This window comes from Cryptomeria japonica, chromosome 9 (assembly GCF_030272615.1).
Source record: "Cryptomeria japonica chromosome 9, Sugi_1.0, whole genome shotgun sequence".
NCBI classification, from domain to species: domain Eukaryota; kingdom Viridiplantae; phylum Streptophyta; class Pinopsida; order Cupressales; family Cupressaceae; genus Cryptomeria; species Cryptomeria japonica.
Window position 1 is genome coordinate 232749381 of NC_081413.1, and position 14294 is coordinate 232763674.

Consider the following 14294-nt stretch of genomic DNA (forward strand, 5'->3'; position numbering starts at 1 on the left):
AATAAATTAACCATAGATCCATAACACCAAATTTTTTACATGGAAACCCAGAAAGGGAAAAACCATGATGGGGATGGAACCCACAATATTCATATACTAGTACATAAATATTAGATAGATGGGGAATGCACTTGCATTCAAACTCACTACCTAGAGCTCAATGCTCATTTACACTGAGCCGGAAGGCTACAACCTTCAAGGAAGTATCACCAACTTACAATTTAATTACAATAAGGAAATACAATTAAATAACTCTAATATAGCATCTAACAATGCAAGAATGAGTTTTGGTTAAGTACAACACCTCTGACTGTACTCGCTCTGTAATATGCTCTATTTCTGTCTCAGTCAACTACCGAATCACAAGGGAATCAAATGTGCACATGAAACTTTGCCCAATCGCAAAAAAATGAATGACCACAATAGTAATGCTCAAAAATCCAATCACCAATTCAATATTATATATCTAGTAATATCAAAAATAATCTCCTCCAAGTCAACTATAAAAAATGTAACATGTAGCTTCATGTCAGTTTCAATCTCTGACAAAACATATCACTAGAACAAAACAATTTTCCAAAATGCTTCACCAATGCTAGCCTCATCATTTTCACCTTATCTCTCCCCCTTTGACAACAATGCAAAGATAGGGTGTGAATCAAAATTACCTATACATGTATACACACTAGATGACTAGATCTATACATACTTGATTACATTTGCATATGTAGGCTTAAGAAATCCAAAATAGGAATTCCAACCTACTAACATTTTTTCTGAAATTGAGACAAAACCATTAAGAATATAAGCATGGAACTCTATTGCATGCAACTCAGTTGGTATCTCCTAAGTCATATTCTAAATACATTCCATCTTATGGAACACCAAGGTGTCTAACCGGGGACCAACTAGGTTCTGAAGTTCACCTGCCCTTCTCTGGATCTTATCCTTCTCCTTCGGATTACCAATTTGTCTGATAGGAGTCAAAATTTGACCTTCAATATTTTCGGTCAAGTTTATTGTGGAATCATATGTCTGTGAGATTTGGATTAACAGACTTCTGTAAGTATCTATCTTCTTATCTAATTTGGCGATAAAATTTCTTAAAGTTAGATAAGACTTATAGATCTTACCACATTCCTGTAAGGCCTCATAAATTAATATCAGTTCTTTGTCTAGTTGGGTATTATCCCAGGTGTCACACATGTGAGAAAAATCATTTGAAGGTTATTGCTTGAAAGGTTTTTTTTAAGTTCTTCTCTTCCAAAAGAAGTAACAATTGTCATTTTTGCTACTTTTTGTTCAGCCGCTTTCATAGAGTTTGGTATTTCTAGGCTTTTTCCTTTGACAAAATGGGTGTTCCTTGAAAATTCACTGAACCAAGTAATTGTGTGGATTTGAGAGATAACAAAGAGCTACAAGAGCTCTTTCAAATGGTGGGCTTCACTCCTTTCTTTTTGGAAATGAAGGGATACAACAAGGAGCTCTTGACCAGGGTTTTGTAATTCTTGGTAGCATGGCTTGGTTATGGTGGGAAGAATTACCTTCACGGTGTCACCTAAGTACGTAGTAGAGGTGACCAGATTGTAGAATAAAGGATAGAAAGTTGAGAAAGTTGAGAAAATGGGTATGATTGTTTGACCCTTCCTAAGCCTTTTCCTTTGGTAAACTATCATGTTATGTTGTATTTTACCTTAGAGGGTTGTTATCATACCGTCCATGACTATCACTTCCCCATTTCAAACCACATTAGACACCATAAGATGATATGTCATTCATTTTTTTTCATCCTTCAGTGCCTCTATTCAAAATGGGGTGAATTCACTTTTACATCAGGGTTTAATTTACTTAGTATATAAGTATATCGTTTATCATGCCCCCACTGCAAGCTATATTGCTTCGGCCTTTAGTACTTAGGGTAGCTGTAAGAAAACCCCTAAAAATAATCTTAGTTTAATCTTTGGGAACCCTAAGGAGATGACTATCCTCTCAGGTCCTGGTAAAAGCATGGGTAAAATCCTTGTTATGACCTTAGAAAACAATTCCTTTGAGCTGGCCTTATTGGATTCAACCCTAGACAAAAGAAAAATTGAAAGACCTAAAAGACCTCAAGGAAAGCCAAGAGGTCTAGTAGTCAGTGTATCAAAAAGAGCTTGACCATTGACTTGGAGATTCAAAACTTGGAAGAGGAAGATGTCAAAGGAATAAAGCAAGAAAAAGTTGAGAGTAGCTCGAGGGAAAGAAGGTCAGCTAGGCTTCGTGCCAAAGGGAGGAATCAACCTACAAGACCGAGACTAATTTATATGAAATTTATGATATTGAAGACGAGGCCAACTCTCAAGATAATTCTGAGGATGAGGATGTTAATGTGGATGAGGAGAAACAGACTACAAGCCCTGATGAGAACATGGACGAAGAAGAGGAAATTGAAGAAGAAAACAAAAAATCAGCAAGTGAACGTAAGTCTCCTTTCAAAGAGCACAATGGCCCAGTCTCCACTAAAGATATGGAAATGGTTCCCTGTTCACCTTTGAGGCCGACCCAGGAGGCTAACAACATTGTTCAGGAGAAATTGAATGACATGAAGGAGAGAACTGCAAGGCTAGAAAATAAATATGATGAACGTGATAGTAAGATGAAACTTTTGTGTGATGCTTTTAATTCTCTTTGTAATATCACATATGGGATAATGAAGAATGTGATCCTGGGTATGGTTTCTGGTAAAGGTATACCAAATAAAATTACAAAGAGGAAGAGCAAGAAGGGTATAAGAGAGATGACGGAGGAGGATGAAGAAGATTAGAAGGAGACATGGAAGCAGAATGTCGACAGGCTCGAGCGGTAATGGAATCTGATAAAGAAGTAATGGTGTCTTGGTTTTCTCTATTTTGGTCTTTTTGTTATGTTTTTCTTTAGATGGTTACTTGGGGCCTGCATGCCCAATTTGACAGACTTTATGTTAAGTAATTATACTAAGACTGGCTCGGTTATGGTTGATAAAGATAATGCTGGAAACATCATTAGTAGTATAGCTTATGATAATAGGTATTGTGATACTTCTTGCTATTAACATTGGCTATGATACTAGCATCCGTAGAAATAGTTTCGAGGGTAGGAAAAATTTTGATCATTTTTTATTAGAACTGGTTCCTTTTGCTAGCTATTTTACAGTTGGTATTTGGTTTATAATGTAATTCTGCTTCTCCTTTCGATCAGGGCCATCTCCGTGCTAATCTAATTAAAAAAAACAGGCAAAGACAATAACCTAAAACAAATAGAATATATTATTAATTAATTAAATATTCCCATACCCGGAATGTCATTGTATCCCTTAACAACTAACCTTTGATATTATTTTCTCCCTTCATTAAGATGGAACTTTCAGTCAAATCTTGTGATTTGAACAAGGAACAGATCGTATTGGCATTTCAAAATTTGTTCATTATTTATTATGTATAAATTATTCAACATTATTTTATAGCCTTTAGGTTCTTCGTGGAATTGGTTGTGCTTGCGTATTAGAAAATTTATACCGATCTTCTGTAGACTGCCGTGGCAACGGGTTGCTGTAGTGGATGAGAATAGGAGAGGAGCGAAAATTGGTTTCAGTGGCTGTCCATACGGTGAGATTCGGAAGCAGGGTCTTCACCATTACGAAAGAGGCGCACATGTGACCAGTTTTGGTCTGATAAAACAGACTTCTTGGAGAGCGGTACGGGCATGGAATATGGTTGCTGAGGCCGCACAGGTGCCCAATCCGTCTCTGATAAAAGAGATTTCTTTGGGGGTGGTGGAGGCGGTGGACATGGAATAGTGGTATGGTTGCACCTGGCCGAAACATGCACTATAAACAGAAGGAAGTACACAATAAACAGTACTCTCAGTTTCCAACGCATGAAATTCTCGATATTTTCTTTCTTGTGTTAAGCGTGTTGAGCATCAAATTTGAATTAAGTAAAATATCTTGATTCGTGAGATTGAATTACAGGAGCCCTCCATTTTTAGAAAAAACCATTATTTTTATTGATATCACAATATTCCATAAGTTGTCGAGCAAGTGTAATAGCATTCTATCAAAATATCCAAAATTCATATAATATATGAGACCCAGCGATGTCTCATCGATATAAAAGGGATATCGAAGAAAAGAGAGTGCCCGTGAACTCTAGAAAAGACTCACCGAAAGAGAAGATTCCACCGACTGAAGTATCGAAGAAAACAGAGGTGGTCCTCACTGATGAGAAACAGCTTTCGAAGAAACAATACCATCGATGCAAGATGAAGAAGACTCACCGAAAGAAACGCTCTCATCGAAAGAATGATATCGATCAGACAAAAGGAAGCTACGTCGATAAAAGATATCGATAAAGATATGAGTTTCAAGGAAGCTAAATGGCGTGTTACCGATATGCATGATTTTGCCCATACAACTTTATCGATGAAAAATTACTAATGTGCTCACCGATGAAAATATGATAGCGGAAGCAAGTCATCAAAATAAAGAAGACTTCGATGAAATGTCAGACCCATTTATTGATGAGGTGTAGTGATGTCGATGGAAAGGGTGTTTCGATGGAAGGATAAAGGAAGTCACCGAAGCCCGAGGTCTCTTTGACATGAAACCCGATGGACATTAGAAATATATCGATGGGGAGATGGCTATAATGACCGAATGCAGCATTTCGATGAAGGGAGAAAATATATATTCGAAGTAATATTCAAAACAAAAGTATCATCGATGGAAACAAAGAGATCAATGGCCTAAAGTGAAAGAGTTAGTAATCAAATAGATTCACTCTATAAGTTGGCCAAGTCAATTGGAATGTTTTCGCATAGGAGTTGGCATTTCCTTAGAACCTATCCAATCTGTTGATTTGAGATCCAACAAAGCACATAGAAAATACTTTATGTTTCAACTAAATGATCAGTTAGTAGCGAAAAACTGATATGACATCCAACACAATGCTCTCATCTATATATACAGGGAGCCCTAAATTTAAGAAGCTCCAACGAGGACCTCTGTTTTGTCAAATGATGTTTTCAATGTCTTGTGTGTAGTGAAGACGAAACAATTTACGATCTACTCCCTATTCAAATTAGAAGCTTTGACTAACTAATTACATCTTAACAAAAGCATGAAAGAAATCTCCGAAAATTGATTAAGTGCCGAGCTTTCTAATTTAAAAAAAGTAAGAACTAGCTTACATATATTTGATTTTAATCAAATATATATATAATATGTCGAGAGATATCTTATTGCTGCGTAACATAGGAAACAATAAAAAAATTCAAAATAGAACTATATAATATTATATTATTAATGTTTGTTGCAATAATATGCAATATTATTATTGCAATTATTATTATTATTATTTTCTATTTGTTTGTTCTAGAATAACTTATATTACAATATTATTATATTATTCCATAGAGATATATGAAAATTTAAATATCTATTTAGACTATTTTATATAATATATATGTGTTGCAAGATCAAAGCAAATACTAAAATCTAAGATATATTAAACTTTATTTAATGATAATATAAAACTTTATTTAATTGCGAGTATTATGGTTATGGTTAGTATTAGGGTTAAGGTTAGTGTTATGGTTAGGGTTAAGATTTAGATCATGGTTCGAGTTAGATTTATGATTAGGGTTAGGGTTATGGTTAGCATTAAGGTTTAGGATTATAGTTAGGATTATGGTTAGGGTTAGGGTTATGGTTACTGTTTAATATTAGGGTTAAATTTATGGTTAAGGTTAGGGTTTAGTGTTAGGGTTACAATTATAACTAAGGGTATGGTTAGGATTAGGATTCACTTTATGGTTATGTTTTGGATTAGAGTTAAGGTTAGGATTATGGTCACGGTTAAGGTTTATATCATGGTTAGGGTTAGGAATATGATAACGGTTACGGTGTATATCATGGTCGAGGTTAGCATCAATTTTTTGTTTTCATATAGGATCATGGTTAGAGTTAGGGTTAGTATTGGGGTTAGTCTTAGTGATTATAATTTGGGTAAAGTTCAAAGATTATAATTAAAATTAGGATTAAGGTTAGGGTTAGGTCTAGAATTATAATTAGGATTAGGGTTAGGGTTAGGGTTAAGATTGCATAGAAAGATATTCTATGATGATAGCTATGAGAGCTAGGGTTTGGGTCAGGATTAGGGTTGTTAGGGTTAGGGTCTAGATTAGAGGGAGTTATAGTATTATAGATAAAATAATAGTTATAATTGGTTTTAATTAATGATTATAGTTATTATTGTAGGATAATGCTTGGGGTAAGGGTTTAGGTTCAGGTTCAATTAGAATCAGTATTAGGATTAGGGATAGGATTTAATTAGGATTAGGGTTAGCATTACAACTAAACTAAGGTTAAAGTTAGTGTTATAATTTAAGAAGGGTTAGGATTCAAGGGTAAAGCATGTTGTTAGGGTTAAGACTAAGTATTATTGTTAAGGTTAGGGTTAGAATTACTATTAGGGTTAGGGTTATAATTATAATTAGCGTCAGTGTTAAAGATTATAATTAAAATTAGAGTTAGGGTTAGGGCTAGAATTAGGGTTATAACTATAATTAGTGTAAGGGTTATAATTATGTTTAGTATTGGGGTTAGTCTTAGTAATTATAATTAGGGTAGGGTTTAAAGATTATAAATAGTGATTATAATTTAAACTAGGGTTAGGGTTAGAGTTAGGGTTAGAATTAAAATTTAGGATTAGGGTTAGGGTTAGGCTTAAGATTGCAATGAAAGATAGTATGTGATGATAGCTATAAGAGAAGGGGTTTGGGTTGTCAGGTTTAGGGTTAGATATAAAGTTAGGTTTATGGTCATTATTAGGTTAGGGTTAGGGTTAGGGTCTAGATTAGAGGGTGTAATAGTATTATAGATAAAATAATAGTTGTAATTGGTTTTAGTAATGATTAGAGTTATTATTGTTGTCTAATGCTTGGGGTAAAGGTTCAAGTTCAATTAGAATTAGTATTAGGGTTAGGGATAGGGTTTAATTACAACTAAATTAATAAAGCTTTGTTTGAAGGTTAACATTAGAATTCAATTAGGGTAATGGGTTATGTTAGCATAAAGATTGGGGATAACATCAAGCATAGGTTGGATTTACAATAATGGTTACTTTAGGGTTATGGTTGACGTTCAAAATAGGGTTTAAATAGCAATTATGATTAAGGTTAATTTTAGGGTTAGGATTATGGTTAGGGTTAAGGTTTACTATTATGGAACATAACTTTATGGTTAGGGTTTAGTGTCAGGGTTACAATTATGTTTAGGGTTTACATCAAAGTTAGGGTTACAATTAGGGTTATGGTTCAATTACATTAAGGTTAGTGTTAAATTGGTGTTAACGTTCTATTAGGATTAGGGTTTGGGCTAGGTTAAGGTTAGGAATAGATTATGATAAAATCTCAACTTGAATTAGGGTTGCATTTAGGGTAGGATTGTTGTCAGGGTTAGGGTTTAGGATTATGGTTAGGTTAGAGTTAGGATTAGGGTTGGGGTTAGGATTATGATTAGGGTTATGGTTAAGTTTATTGTTTACATCATGTTTGGCATTAAGGTTAGGTTTAAGATGATGGTTAGGCTTAGGCTTAGGGTCATAGTTAGGATTATGGTTAGGGTTAGGGTTTACATCAAGCTAGGGTCAAGGTTAAGATTAGGGTTTGGGTCAAGGTTAGGGTTACGATTCAGGCTAGGGTCATTATTAATATCATGGTTTGAATTAGGTTTAGGCTTAGGGTTAGGGTGAGGATTATGGTTAATGTTAGGGTTTAAGATTAAGGATAGGGTTAGGGTAATGGTTTGAGTTAGGGTTTAGGGTTCGCACTAGGATTATGGATAGGATTTACTCTTAGGATTAAGGATAGGTTTTGGGTTTTGGTTAGGGTTAAGGTTAGGGTTAGGGTTAGGGTTTAGGTTTGGGTTAGGGTTATGGTTAGGATTAGATTTTAGGGTAGAGACTAAGTATTATTGTTAGGGTTATGGTTTAGGGTTATGGTTAAGATTGTAGTTAGTTTTAGGATTTAAATATAGCTCAATTTATAGCTTAATTAGAATTATGATTCAAACATAGTTAGGGTTATTGTTACATTTACTTAGGGTTATGGTTAGGCTAGAATTAGGGTTACTATTATGCTATAATGCTTGGATTCATTTATATTTAGATTAGGAGAATAATAATTATGATTAAGGTTATGGTTAGGGTTTGAGAAGGGTTAGGGATAGTGTTGGTGTAAATAATTATTCATCTTGGATATTATTACATTTACTTAAGTTTAATTAGGAAATGCATTTCATAGTAGATTGGGTATGAGACACTTGGGTGTTTGCGCCACATTGGGATAGTGTGTGTAGGAGAATTTCCACCTTTTATGGACTTATCTTGTTGTTACACTCCACATTTAGTGGGTGATCCACCTCATGTGTACTATTATATTATTTCTCCTACCTACCCATACCTATTTCCTACCTACCCTTGTTTCTTATTGAGCCACATGTCATGTTTGTGTGTTCACATATCCATAGCCTTTCCTATATAAGCAGGCTCATCTACATTGTATGTAATTGAACTATTGATCATTTTCTTTTGATGAGAATATAGTTTATTCTTGTCCTATATTTTGTCTCTATTTTACTTTTCATTGAGATCTTGATCTTGGAAAAATATCACATAGTATCAGAGCCATTGGGGCTTCATTGATTGGTTTTTGGAGACATTGTGGAAGGCTTCTATTTTTGGATCTGAGGGACTGCATTTTTTGGAGGCATCTTAGAGCATTTTCAACCTCACCATTGCGTCCAGGAGGCCATTTCCATAAAAATCAAGTATAAATTTGACCTATTTTGGTGAAAATCAATTTTTGGGTGTGGAGGAAATTTTCTGCCCAATTTGAGCGGTACGGTATGGAGTTTTCGGATTTTTTTTCAAAAAAAATTTTTTTTTCCTAAAAATTATTTTCCAGTTTGAAATTTTTTTTGAAAAAAATAAATAAATAAAATTTTGGAAATTATTTTTTGGGATCCATGCCTTCTGCCCAGTCAGCAGTGCCATGTCAGCAATGCCACATCAACAGTTCAGTTGGCTGCCAAATCACCCTGCCATGTCAGCAGCGCCCTGTCAGCAGTCTAGTTTGCTATCAAATCACCCTGCCATGTTAGCAGCGCAGTTGGTTGCCACATCACTTGGCAAATCACTTGCACATTCAGTGCCAAGTCAGTGCCCAGTCAGCCATGAAGTTTGGGCGACGGTCATACGGTTGTCAAATTTAACCCCCCAGTTCACCGACGTTATCATTTTTTCAAAAATTCTGTAACCCCTCTCATTGAGCTTTTTGATTTTGTAGTTCAACTTCAAATGACCATATCTTCTAAGTTTCCTCCATTAACTCCTCATAATTATGCTACTTGGAAAATTGATGCATGGAGTAAACTTATGGAAAAAGGACTAACTCATTACATTGATGGAGCTATTGTTGCTCCTGCTGATCCTAAGGTTGATCTAGTTGGTCACTTGGATTGGCTCACTAAAAATATCATGGCAATTGGTACCTTAAGAAAGTATGTATCAAAGGATCTCATTTTTCATATTGAGAAGTGTACTCTAATCAAGGATGCTTGGCAAAAGTTTCAAGACTTATATGGTCAAGCTAATGAGATTAGGGGATATCAAATTGATAGTGATCTCACCATGTTGGATCCCAAGAACTTTGATACTATACAAGATTATGTGACTAAGGCAAATGAGTTGAGGGCACAACTCAAAGATTGTGGCATTGATAAGAAGGATACTCAATTGATATTCAACTTGATAGGCAAGCTTCCACAAGAATATGCAGCATTTGTTTCTAGTTTCCAAACCCATAGGATGACAATGGGTTCAAGCTACACAATACCTACATTTGATACTTTCAATGAAATGTTGATGATGGAACAAACTAAGTTGATAAGCATAGGCATTCTTAAGGGTTCTAAGTCTGAAGCATTAGTGGGAAATCAAGGGAACAAAGGAAATCAAGGAAAGGACAACTCAAACAAGAAGAAATGGAAATCAAAGCCTAAGGACAAAGCACCATCTTCTCCACAACAAGGAGATTCATCCTCTTCCAAGAGGGATATTTCACCAAAGAGGGAGAGACCTACTTGTGCCTATTGCAAAAAGTTTGGTCATGAGGAGCATCGTTGCCATTCTAAGAAGATTGATGAGCTCACACATATCATCAAAAAGCATAACATTGATTTGCCTAATGTCTACAAGAAGGATGATTCATCAACTTCCACTTCCACACATTCAAAAGGAAAAGGGCAAGCATTCATGGCTTCTACAAGTGGGAAGACTCACTCTTTTGGGACAAGAAAAGGAAAAGCTCTATGTGCTACTATTAGTCATGATTCAAAGAGATGGCTTCTAGATTCAGGGGCTTATCATCATATGGCATCTTCGTAGTCTATGTTCTCTACATTTGATACTTGCACCATGCCACAGATATTGATGGGCAATCATACATACATGGATGTGATTGGGAAAGGATCCATTGACATTGGGGATAACTCCTTCAATAATGTGTTGTGTGTACCCCACTTGACAAACAATTTCCTTTCTATCTATCAAATCACACATGGTGCAACTAAGAGAGTTGTGGAGTTCACACCTGAGTCAGTTTTCATTAGAGACTTGGAGACTAGAGCTATCATTGTGACTGGGTTGGTTGATCATGCATCTCAGTTATACTCCTTTTGAGATTTTGTTGATGATGATGATTTCACTTTTAATCATTCTACACATGATGATCACACTTCTTGTGATGGTTTAGTTTTTGAGGAGAACTTTGGACACTTGAACATAGGGATTCTAACATGTGACCCCATTCTTGAGCCTTGTATTTCATCTCCTCATATTGATATCACATAACCTATTGCACCTGATGATGTGGATAGTGCGACAGTTTTGCCTTCATGTGATTCAGTGCAATAGGATATTCATTGTCTTCTAGCTTCAGATTCATGGGATGATTACTTGACAGACATTGCAGGTTTATTTATGGAATCCTACATTGCACATTTGGGAGACATCATTGATGACATTCATCTTCTCTTTGATGAAGGTGATCCTTCTTTGATTGTTGCGAGGGAACACTCTGACCCTCTTGTTCATTCTCTACCTGATCATTCTTTTCAGGTTGAAATGATTGTGGATACTTATGTACAGCAGTTGGAGGAGGTCTCTTTATTTTTTGAGGAGATATGTGAGTCTTTGGGACATGTTCTACATCCATCTCCACTAGATCTTGGAGTGCCTTTTTCAACAGTGTGGCATAGTTTACCACCTTTGGAGGAGGTATCTTTCAGCATTGACATGGGGACACTTGAGCAATTTACAAAGATTCCTTTCATCATGAGTTTTCTTCATACATCTTCCCTTCGTGATTGGGGAGACTTCATGGATACACCTTTGGTTTTGTTTCTTCCTAAGGGGAGGAATGTTGTTCGATGTTCATGGAGTAGTTTCTTCATACATCGAGATTCTATCATTGGTGCAGATTCCACATTGAGGGGGGGCTTCCTAGCTTCTCTTCTTCTCTCATATGGGGGGGACTTTTTCCTCACATGGGGTTTTGTCCTTCACATTCTTCTATGAGAGTTCTCTTGTATGTTTTTCATCTCTCTTTTGGGGGAGGGTTTTTTCCCATTGGGTTTTTCTCTCTTTCCCCACTTTGTGAGAGATTTCATTACATTGGTTTGCATGCATTTGCATTTGTACATGGGTACCTAACATGGCCTCGCAGCTGGGACCCATCTTGCATTACTTAGTTCCATTGTAGACTTAAGTGCATTCCCCTAAGTTGCACTTAAGGGGGGGTGTTGGTGTAAATAATTATTCATCTTGGATATTATTATATTTACTTAAGTTTACTTAGGAAATGCATTTCATAATAGTTTGGGTATGAGACACTTGGGTGTTTGTGCCACATTGTGATTGTGTGTGTAGGAGAATTTCCACCTTTTGTGGACTTATCTTGTTGTTACACTCCACATTTAGTGGGTGATCCACCTCATGTGGACTATTATATTATTTCTCCTACCTACCCACACCTATATCCTACCTACCCTTGTTTCTTATTGAGCCACATGTCATGTTTGTGTGCTCACATATCCCTAGCCTTGCCTATATAAGCAGGCTTATCTACATTGTATGTAATTGAACTGTTGATCAATTTCTATTGATGAGAATACAATTTATTCTTGTCCTATATTTTGTCTCTATTGTACTTTTCATTGAGCTCTTGATCTTGGCAAAATCTCACAGATAGAATTATGATTAGGGTTAGGGTTTGGATCATCATTAGGATTAGAATTAGATTCAAGGTTTGGGATAGGGATAGAACCTTGGTATTAAAGATAGAACCCCAAGTTTAGTGAGTCACATATTTGTAAATTTACAATATGTTTTAATTAATTTGAAATGGATATAATAATTTAAGAAAATACAAAACGAAAAATAAATTTAAAATTATAATAAATCTATTAAAACAGATTTTCATTTTTAAAGCCAAAAACATGAAATATTAAAAAATAATATATACTATAATTTATATAAATTTTATGAAATATTAAAAATAAGTTACATGTGCATATACATGACTAAGATGGTGGTAATTGCACAGATTGAGCTCAAACCTTCTAAGCAATTGGTAAGTTCTTATCAATCAAACTTTTCACAAAAATGAACTTAAAGTCCTAAAATCATGAAATAATATTAATCAACCTTTCTATCTATCCTTGGTACTGCACAATTAGTAAAATTTATAAGCATTGTATAATTCATTTGGATCTCTTATTAGAGAAAATTTTAAATGCATTGTAAAAATTTTAATTGACATTGATTTTCTATTGTTAATCTAATTGACATATTTATCGACAAGAAAACTGACCACCAAGAAAATGTCCAACTTTATAATATTCAAATTAGCAAATTGTATTCATAGATTCAATTGAAAGGATTATTAATATGATTTACAATTAATTTATATTAAATATATGAAATAAAATCTTGATAGTATAAAATAGATAATAATCTACTTAGAACACCATCATTGATCTGATTTTTACGCTTATCAAAAGAATAATATTATTTTAGTACAATTTATTTTGTGCATTATTAATATCTATTAAATCCTTCCTTGTCTATAACTCCATCTTTGATAGTATTTTATTTGAATTCATATAATATACTTAGAACACATCTGTAAAAGTGAGATAACTATAAATTTTAAAAACATTTAACACAATTAAATCTCAATTTTTTTATATGCAAACTATAATAGTATTCAAATAGGGTTAGGATTTAAGGATAAAGCATGGTGTGAAGGTTAGGACTATATAATAAAGCTTGATTTTAAGGTCAAAGTTAAGGTTTAATTAGGTTTATCTATATAAGGATTATTGTTAGGGTTATGGTTCAATTAATTTTAGGATTAGGGTTCGGATTATGATTATTATTTTTATTAAGGTCTATGATTTTGGTTAGGATTATGGTTAGGATTAGGAATATGCTTATGGCTAGAGCTAGGTTTACTTCATGTTTAGTATTAGTGTTAAGGTTAGGGCTAGGGCTAGGATTTAGGGTTAGAATTTAAAGTTAGGGTTAGGATTATGTTTAGGGTGAGGGTATACATCATTGTTAGGGATAGAGTTAGGGTTAGCAATATGTTTTGCATTATATTTAGGGTTAAGTTTTTAGGGTTATGGTTAGGTTTTATTGTAAAGGATGATGAATATTCATAGTTATGGTTATGTTACAGTTGCTATTATAGGACAATGCATTCATAAAACTTATTGTCATTTTATTATAAAATATTAAAAGGTCCTTCATTATTATGTCTTTTTCTTATGAATTGGTTTTCATTATTTAAATATTTTTATGAGATTAATACCTTTAAATTGTGTTGTAATAAAATAAAGGAATTTTAAAATAGATTAAACTTAGTTTTAATTAAAATAATCTTATTAATAAAAATATTAAAATAGTTTAAACTTTATTTTGATTAAGATTTACTTGTTTTATTCTAACTCTACTCTTATAAAAATTAAACACTAACCCAATACAACCCTAACCCTAACCATAATTAAACCACAATCTTATTCAAGGGTTTAACATTTGAGAAATATAAATTTGATTTTTTCAATATAGAAACATTATATTTTGATGACTAAAATTATTTGTTCAAATATGTGATTTTGATTTTTTAATTTAGAAAAATTAAATTTTATGTTTACA